The 9675-nt window shown below is 35.7% G+C and overlaps 1 long non-coding RNA gene across 2 annotated transcripts; it reads right to left on the reverse strand.

Moving 5' to 3' along the window:
- Nucleotides 1–939: 939 nt before the first annotated feature.
- LOC118762098 lies at nt 940–8375 on the reverse strand. Of its 2 annotated transcripts, none has more exons than XR_004997874.1 (2): nt 8363–8375; nt 940–1096 (listed from the first exon to the last, which is right to left on the reverse strand). It is a non-coding gene; the product is annotated as an uncharacterized LOC118762098 (long non-coding RNA). The 2 variants fall into 2 exon arrangements; XR_004997875.1 differs by lacking the exon at nt 8363–8375 and adding an exon at nt 5537–5769.
- Between the last annotated feature and the right edge of the window lie 1300 nt (nt 8376–9675).

Here is a 9675-nt window from a genome sequence, read left to right on the forward strand (position 1 = left end):
ACAACATTTGCACTAGGACATTTGCATCCTAGTAACCAACAACTTGACAGAGATGGGCTTCAGAAATGTCCGTTCCCTTCCCTACAGACCTTGTTCCCGGTGAGGTTTAGTTGTTCCGCAAGCTGAAAGACAAAGAGTTAGTCGTTTTGAAGATACTGAGAAAATGAAGGAGACTGAGGCAAATGGTCTTGGATACTTTCTCTTTGAAGAACTTCCATGGGGCCTTCACGGAGAGGTTGGGGCACTACAACAAGTGCATTGAAGTAAGAGGGTCTTAATTTGAGGATATATGATTTCTGTTGTTTTTTTTTCTTTTAAATTATTAAATGTCTTCCTTGAAAAGGTTTCAATATTTCTGGAATGCACCTTGTGTGATAAAAGTTTACATGTCACACGTTATAACTTGGAATATGACTAAATTCAATATTTACAAATAAAAAAAAGTTGTGTAGTCATCAGAAAACTATTCGCTCCAACGAGAAGTTCAAATATACATCTAAAGGATTAAATATCAGAACAGAGCCTTCAGTCACACATATATTTCTTCAATTTCATTAGTATGTGTGTCATAACATAGCCTCCAAAACTTATATGTATGTATGTATGTATGTATGTATGTATGTATGTATGTATCTTACACACAGATATGCATATACATACATACGTACATATCGTTGAATAGAATCATTAGCTATATGCTTTCAATCCACACTTTCCAGAAAACGATATCCACAAAAGATTAGTACTTTCACCATAAAAAAGGCCCCACATTCATCTTTGTAAGGCTTCAAGAATCTTAATTAAGACATCATCCGGCGAAATCCCTTTCGTTTTCCAAATAAATCACATAAGAAAACGCAAGAGAATCAAAACAAGACTGAATAAAAAATTAAAACAAAAGGAGAAACTACACAAAAACAACTCCAAAGACACATTTACTGATATGAATTATTTTATTGTTGTAAAATATTGTATAATCCAAGTAATAAAAATGTAGTAATACTTGCTGTTTTATTGAACTTCGTTGCTAATGGGTATTTACGATCTGTGTTAAATCTTAAGTTATTTCTTATACTTATTTTTATTGGCAATAAACCTGTAATAGAAAAAATTATAAAAGCTCATCAGAAATATATAAGTGGAAAGATAGGCAAACACAAAACTAAGTAGCTAAAAATCAACTTTATTTACTTATAAAATTTATATCATATATTCAACTTTTTGATATGATAATAAGAGATATATAATACCAACAATAGAAACATTGCATGAAAGATATAGTCACGTAAACAATACACATTATATATATATATATATATGCATACGTGTGTGTGATTGTGTGTATATTCTTTTGTTTTTTTATACTTTTACTTGTTTCGGTCATTTTGACTGTGACCTTGCTGGAACACTGCCTTTTAGTCGAATAAATCGACCCCTGGACGTATTCTTTATAAGACTGGTATTTTATTCTATCGGTCGTTTTTTGCCGAATCGCTAATTTACGGGAACGTAACCACACCAACATCGGTTGTCAAGCGATATATATATATATATATATATATATATATATATATATATTATATATATATACAAAATGGGACAAGAACGCAAAACATCCAGGCAGTTAGGTGATACAAAAAAGGGACAACTAAACATCCAGATAGACGATACAAAGAAAACAAGGACAGGTCATTCGGAGTTTCTTTCCTCAGTCGAGTTCCATCTTTGCAATGTCGGCTGGTTATACTCGAGATTGCTCCAATCTGGCCAGCCCCAAGGAAAAACGGAGAAAGTTACACAAATACAAATAACAGGACATAACAACAGGTGTCTGTCAACTAAGGACGAATTAAATTAAGCTGGCGAGTGTGGAAGTAAAGCTTAGATGTTGCACGGACAGTGGCCGAATCATGAAGGAAAGGTCAGAGAATGAACAAGCAAAACATAATAGTATTTTAAAGTCTTTTACAGCTTGTTTCTAGAATAGGTAAGCATGTGGTTTTTATACTATTGAGTAAATATTTCCCTGTCGGCTAGGTATTCCGTCATCGAAGAGATAAAAATAAAGAATATCCTTAATCCAGTATATTATTAGTTAGGAGTTTGTTGAAATATTAAGGAATTAAGGAATGTTTAAAGGAAAAGATGATATCGATTGGTAGATCTATGATCAAAAGATTCAAGAGAAACATAGTAAAAGATAGCAGATCCATTGCTGAAGTATCACAGAAAATCCGTGGAAAAAGGTGATAAAAGCTGCTAGTTCTATCGCTGAAAATAAAGAGAAGTGGATGTGAATGGAAAGCCTTCAGATAGTATGTGATAATATGAAGGAGAGGTATAGTAGTAAAACCAATAGGATAAATGTTCTGGAAGACGGTACTAATAACTTCTGTCATCTCTTTTTACCACAGATTTTCTGTAATACTTCAAATACTGTATCTGCTAACCGACACTATCAAAGGGAAAGAGAGAGAGGTGAAAGCAAAACAAGCTTAGTATAGATAACACAGAGTAGTGCTCAAATTCTTATACACGATTTTTTATAAATTTTTATAAATTGTATTTTGTGCTCCATGAAAATATGCCTCAAGCCAAACTATATTTATCTACCTTACTACCACCCATTCTCTCTCTCTCTCTCTCTCTCACCTTCTCTCCCTCCCTCTCTTTTCCTCTCACTTTCTCTATGTATGTATATTAGGCGCGAAATTGCGATTGACCCACTGGCCGATAACTGATGTGGAGTTGGTGACCATCTCTGTTCCCCGTTTGTTTCTGCGTTTACTATATTATATATATATATATATATATATATATATATATATATAATATATATATATATATATATATATATATATATAATGATGTGCGTGTGTGAATGTGTTAAACTTTACTATTAAAATGGTTATGGAATTCTTCAATTTATTTTACGTAGAGCCTAAATTATAACCCAAACAGCAGATATAAATAACAATGTCTATAACAGTTAAAATGATTAAAATACGCAAAATAATAAACACTGAAATAGATGCTGTAATGAGAAACAAGATAAAAGTCATTTGAAATTTTTGTTCGAAAAATAACAAAAATACGACTATTAGTTTTGTTATTATTATATTATTATTATTATTATTATTATTATTATTTTTATTATTATTATTATTATTATCATCATTTATTATTATTATTATTATTATTATTATTATTATTAGTAGTAGTAGTAGTAGTAGTAGTAGTAGTGGTAGTAGTAGTGGTAGTAGTAGTAGTAGTAGTAGTAGTAGTAGTAGTAGTAGTAGTAGTAGTATTGTTATTATTAGTATTATTTTGTTTCATTTTGTTTTTTTTCATTTTCCTTGTATGTTTTCCCAGGGGGAGAAGAGAGTTTTGAATATCGTTCAAAGAAAGCAATATGGTTCTACTAGATCAGCTAAGCTCAATACCCAACAATCGCCTGAAATAGCAGTTACAAAAACATATGTGACAACAACAGTAAGTCAATGTCTCCTTGTAGCATTTCTTCCTATCAGTAAAGATATTTTGTTGATAAAGAAACAATGTGACTGAACACTGCAAAAGTAATTTATCAGCGCTTTACTGCCCCGCAACTAAAACCTTGAACAGTAGGAGGTTTCAAAACAGTCCCCGATTGAAAACAAAAATTTAAAACAAAAAAAAAGAGAACAACAAACAAAGTAAAAATCCCTTGAAAAGCAGGAGTTAGAAAATAATCCATAACAAGCAACGAAGTTGATTTTTATGATATTGTATCCAACATTTATTACAATCCTTTCTACAATATGCACAAGGCGTGGCAATATGGTAAAGGGTTTGCATCTCAACCAACCACATGGTTCTGGGTTCAGTCCCACAGCGCAGCACCATGGGTAAGTGGCTTCTGCTATAGCCTCGGGCTGACCAAAGCCTTGTGAGTGGATTTAGTAGATGGAAACTGATATGTTTCTTTATTAGCCACACAGGGCTGAACACATAGTGGACAAATTACAAAGTAGAGCTTTTCTTTTTGGGGAGAAAAGAAAGTAGGGTAGGTTTTCGATCAAAAGGGATCGTAAAAAGGAAAGAATGAAAAAGCAATCAATAGGGATCGTGTATCACAGAAATGTCCTGATGTTAAGTGTAAAGGGGGAAGCAGATAAGGTTTATCCGTGGATAGAAAAGCCTACGGAAAAGACCACGGTAACCTCGGTCAATAATGTCACATGTTAACACATTTATTTACAAGTAAGTAACTGTTTAAAATTTTTCCGGGTTCATAGGATTATGCTCAAGGTGGCTTCGACATTCATACGTGCCATTTTCTTTGCTACATTCACCCATCTTTGTTTGAAACATTCGCTAGACAAAACTTGCCTCTCTACTCTCACTTTCCTTTTCAAGTGATACTTGAAGAAATTGATGAGAGATAGATAAATTGATAGATAGATAGATAGATATGTGAAAGCATCTGGCATAGTGGTTAGGGTGTTAGATTCATGATTGTAAGATTGTGTTTTTGTATCACTGTTTTTCCCCCACCACCACTTAACAACTGGTGTTGGTATATTTACATCCCCGTAATTTTAGCAGTTTGGCAAAAGATAACGATAAAATAAATACCAGGTTTTAAAAAAGTCTTGGGGTTGATTTGTTCAACTAAAGAAACCATTCAAGACGGTGCCCCGGCATGGCCGCAGTCAAATGACTGAAACAAGTATAAGGTACACATTTATCTATCTGTCTATATCTATGTAGGTCTATTTATTTTTCATTGGATAAAGACGCTTCTCGAGTCAAACAGTCTCATTGGGTTTTTTCCCGGTTTTTGATGTGTACATATCTCCCACTCCGAGAAGGGTCACTAGTCACTCGCAGGTTAACTCATTTTGCCAGCTGAGTGAACTGGAGCAACGTGAAATGGAGTGTTTTGCTTAAGAATGCAATGCATTGCTTGGTCCAAGAATATAAACCACAATTTTACTATCATGAATCTAACACCCCAACCACTATGCCAGACGCTGCCACATATCTACCTATAGATAGATAGATAGATAGATAGATAGATAGATAGATAGAGAGAGAGAGAGATAGAGAGATAGACAGACAGACAGACAAACAGACAGACAGACAGACTGATTGATTAATATAGTATCCTTTTACTAGTTTCAGTCATTTAGTTATTGAGCTCTGGTCATGCTGGAACAAACACACTGAGACACACACAGACACGTATATATATATACACACACACACACACCCTCACATACACATGCACACACTTACATGCATGTATGTACGGTGGGAGAGACAGACGGACTGACAGACAAACAGTCACATAGGAAGAAAAACTGAGATATTATAACACTAATTGCGTAAGGTGTGTATGGCAAATTAGGAAAAGAATTAAAAAAAAAAAAAAAAATGGAAAAAAGCAAAACGCTCCCTTCCATATGAAAAACAAAAAAGTCTCGAAAAAAAACACCGAAAAAATAAAAAAAAAAACGGAAAAAAATTTAAACCAAAATCACATGATAATCACCAAGTTTTGGCGGGAATAGGTCTCGTGGCTGAAAATGACATGTGATTCGTGTTAGAACAACTGTTACAAGTGATAGCATTCGTTAAAATAAGAGTCACTAGCATATTCCGTCCTCTTCTTGCTTCAGTGTCACCATCCCTTCCTCTCTATCATTACAATAATTTACAAGTCGAAATTTGAGCTCAAGGACAGAGCTACTGATGTTTTTGTTTTATTTTTGCTTGCCTGTACTGTGTAATTATATCTGACTACTACTACTACTACTACTACACTACTACTATACTACTACTACTACTACTACTACTACTACTTACTACTACTACTATACTACTACTACTACTACTACTACTACTACTACTACTACTGCTGCTGCTGCTGCTGCTGCTACTACTACTGCTAGGTCCTGCTACACTCACAGATATATATACACATACACACATGTCTATATGCATATATATATATATACACATACACCCATGCGTTCATTTATATATGTGCACGCGCGTGTGTGTATAGATATACATAATTTATATATACAAATATATACATATATATGTACATATATGTATATATACATATATATATATATATATATACATACATACATACATATACATACAAGTATATATATATATATATGTATATATATATATACATACACACATATATATATATCTATACACACATACATATGTGTATGTGTGTGTTTGGATGTATGCAATTATATATGTATACACATGCATACATACAGATATACATACATACGTGCATGCATACATACATGTATGTACGTACACATACACGCATGATTTTGCTCCTTATTAATTATCGTTTACTGTGAGGTTATTAGCACTTTAAAGCAAGCATCACTTAACAGTGGTTAGAACTATTTAAAGGAAAATGAGACGTTATCTTCTCTACTATTGCCACTCAGCAGAAATGCGCTAAGGTGGATGTATCTACGAAATTGTTGAAATAGCAGCCAAAAGTCCCTCTTATTTACACTTTGACTTAAAAACGTAAAGAAAGCATTGGATAATAAAGCCCTGGATGCATTCTTAACAAAAAATATATAAAACAGGCGTGGCTGTGTCGTAAGGCGCTTGCTTTCCAACCACATGGTTCCGGGTTCAGTCCCACAACGTCGCACCTTGAGCCAGTGTCTTCTACTAAAGCATGGGGCCGAGCAAATCCTTGTGAGTGAATTTTGTAGACAGAAACTGATAGAAGCCTGTCGTATATATATATATAAGTGTGTGTGTGTGTGTGTGTGTGTGTGTGTCAGTATTTGTCCACCACCACCGCTTGAGAACCGGTGTCGATGTGTTTACGTTTCTGTAACTTAGCGGTTCGGCAAAAGAAACGGATAGAATAAGTACCAGGATTAACAAAAAACAATAAGTACTGATGTTGATTCATTCGACAAAAAAAAATATCCTCAAGGCAGTACCTCAGCATGGCCTTAGTCTAATGACTAAAACAAGTAAACCATAAAAAAATAAAGCCTAGCTGAAGAGATGGTCATGGCCGGTGTTACGTTGATCATAGGTTAACTCGATCAAAGCTGACTTAGGACTAGATTATTTCTCATATAAAGGAATGAAGCCTCAAATATAGGGACTGGGTTAGTCGATTACATGAACCTCAGTAACAATGGTTTTAAGTTTTGATACAACGCCAACAATTTCGGGAGAAGGGGTTCAGTCGACTACATCTCCACTACTTCTGTTGAGGCATCTACGACTACATTAGCCACCGTTTCTTTTCTTTATATGAACAGCGGTTGGGTAAGGCGGCGAGCTGGCAGAATCGTTACGACACAGGGAAAAATGCTTAGCGGCATTTCGTCCGTCTTTACGTTCTGAGTTCAAATTCCACCCAGGTCGACATTGCCTTTCGTCCAGTCGAGGTCGATAAAATAAGTACCAGTTGAGCACTGGAGTCGATATAATCGATTACTACTTACCTCAAATTTCAGGCCTTGTGCCTACAGTAGAAAAGATTAGTACAGCGGCTTTGTAAGTCGAGGAGCTAGCAGAATCGTTATCGGTATTTCGCCTGTCTTTATGTTTCTTTTATTACTACATCGGTCTGGTAAAGCAGCGAGTAGGCATAATTGTTAGCAAGCAAGACAAAATGCTTAATGGGCTTTTCCTCCGAGTTTACGTTCTGAGTTCAAATGCCACCGAGATCAACTTTTTGCTTCTTATCCTTCAGGATCGATAAAATAAGTATCAGTTTAGCACTGGGGTCGGTGTAATCGATTTGCCCACTCCCCGAAATTACTGGCCGTGTGTCAAAATCTGAAACCATTATTACAGCAGGTTGGGAAGGCAGCGAGCTGGCAGAATCGTTAACAAGCCAGACCAAATTCTTACACCTATGTAAGACATCGTCATTGCTCACCTGAGCCGTACAAAGATCTATGAGGAAAACCTATTCTTCCTTCCTCTGTATTTACTTGATAATTAAGGCGGTGATTTGGCAGAATCGTTAGCATGTTGCGCTATATGTTTAGAGTCACCTTTTCAAGTTTTTATATTCTGGGTTCAAATACTGCTGAAGTCGACTTTGCCTTTGAAGTCGATAAAATAAGTAGCAGTTCGGTATTTGGGCCCACGTAATCGATTAGCATCTACCCCCTCTACTTCCCAAAATTTCAGGTCTTGTACCTAGAGTAGAAAGAAATCTACAAATACTCTGAGATGCAAGTTAACTGTACGCTAAAATAGGCTTTATGAAAATTCCCTTCATTTCTTTCTCGACCAGATCCAGTTGGAACTTTTCTCAGCAGCTTCCGTCATTGTTTTACGCGATTTGGTTTACTTTCTCACAGAAATTCAGAGCCCTTTCATGAGATGACAGGCCCACAAAGCCTCTCGCTCCCACTTTGATGGCAAGCACTTTGGTTTAGAAGCGTGATTCTGTTAATCTGGTAGCTAAACTACCATGTTTTTCTTGTAGATGTGAATGTCCTCCATTCTTCTTTCATATGGTACAGTGAGTTTAATCAGAATTACTCGTTTTGAGGAAAATGAGTAGAATACAATATCCAATTTCAGTTAACATTGTCTTTCATCGTTTCGAGGTCGATAAATTAAGTACCAGTTGCGTATTGGGGTCGATCTGATCGACTGGCCTCCTCCCCCAAAATTTCGGGCCTTGTGCCTAGAGTAGAAAAGATTCTTGTTGATATCTGGGTGATGTTTCCATTCTGGCAAGTCTGCTGTGCACTCCCAGTCATTCATTCCATCATGCAGATCCGACTTCCATTATTCAATTGGTATAGTTGAATAATGTTTAACCCCACCCACCGCTGTGTAGAGCACTAGTCAGGCCTCTGATGGCATCGTCTTCCCTCAAACACTTGATTGGGCTTTCATGTATTCCTCTCTTTGGTTTAGCGCTACTTTGCAAGAGCTCAAAACATATCACACTGTTTGTTTGCCTTTACAGTTATCCGATTTCCCCAACATCACCAGGAGGTCATATACAGATCTGCGGAAGAAGCTAACACCAAGAGGATTTTTGAGCCATATGTCATTCCAGCAGAGACTTCTCTGGATTGCACTCTCCAACGTAGTCCATTATCTCTGTTGGCCATGTTGGACTAATTTCTGGATTCTTTTGGCATCCTCTCCTCCCTTCACTGCCTGGATTACCACGCCCTACTTTTACATCTCTTTTGCTTGCCTAAACCCTGCCTTTGGTCTAAATATGTTTCATTGAACTCGAGGCTCATTTTTGCTGCATTCACCATCTCCTGAAGTTTCCATTTTCTGCTAGTTCTCAACTTAGATTTTTCTTACGATCTTATCTATGGAATCTTCGAGTATACACAAGAGTCTTCTTTTCCAACCTTGAATTCTAGCAGATTATATCTACAACCCAATAATTAAACACGAATTGAAATTTACCAAAAGTATCAGCATCATGGGACAGGCAAACTGGCACAAGGCGTGAATTTTGCCAAAAACATAAGTACTATAAGTCAAATAAAATAACACCGGGATTTTGCTGAAAGCCTTAATTTGTTTTACGATTATTTTTATTATTATTATATGAGACAGTGTATCGTAATTTTAATATTCAGCCATTGTAGTTAAATATTGTGAAAGTGGTTTATTTAATTTTTTTTT

This window comes from Octopus sinensis, linkage group LG2 (genome assembly GCF_006345805.1).
Source record: "Octopus sinensis linkage group LG2, ASM634580v1, whole genome shotgun sequence".
Classification (NCBI taxonomy): Eukaryota; Metazoa; Mollusca; class Cephalopoda; order Octopoda; family Octopodidae; genus Octopus; species Octopus sinensis.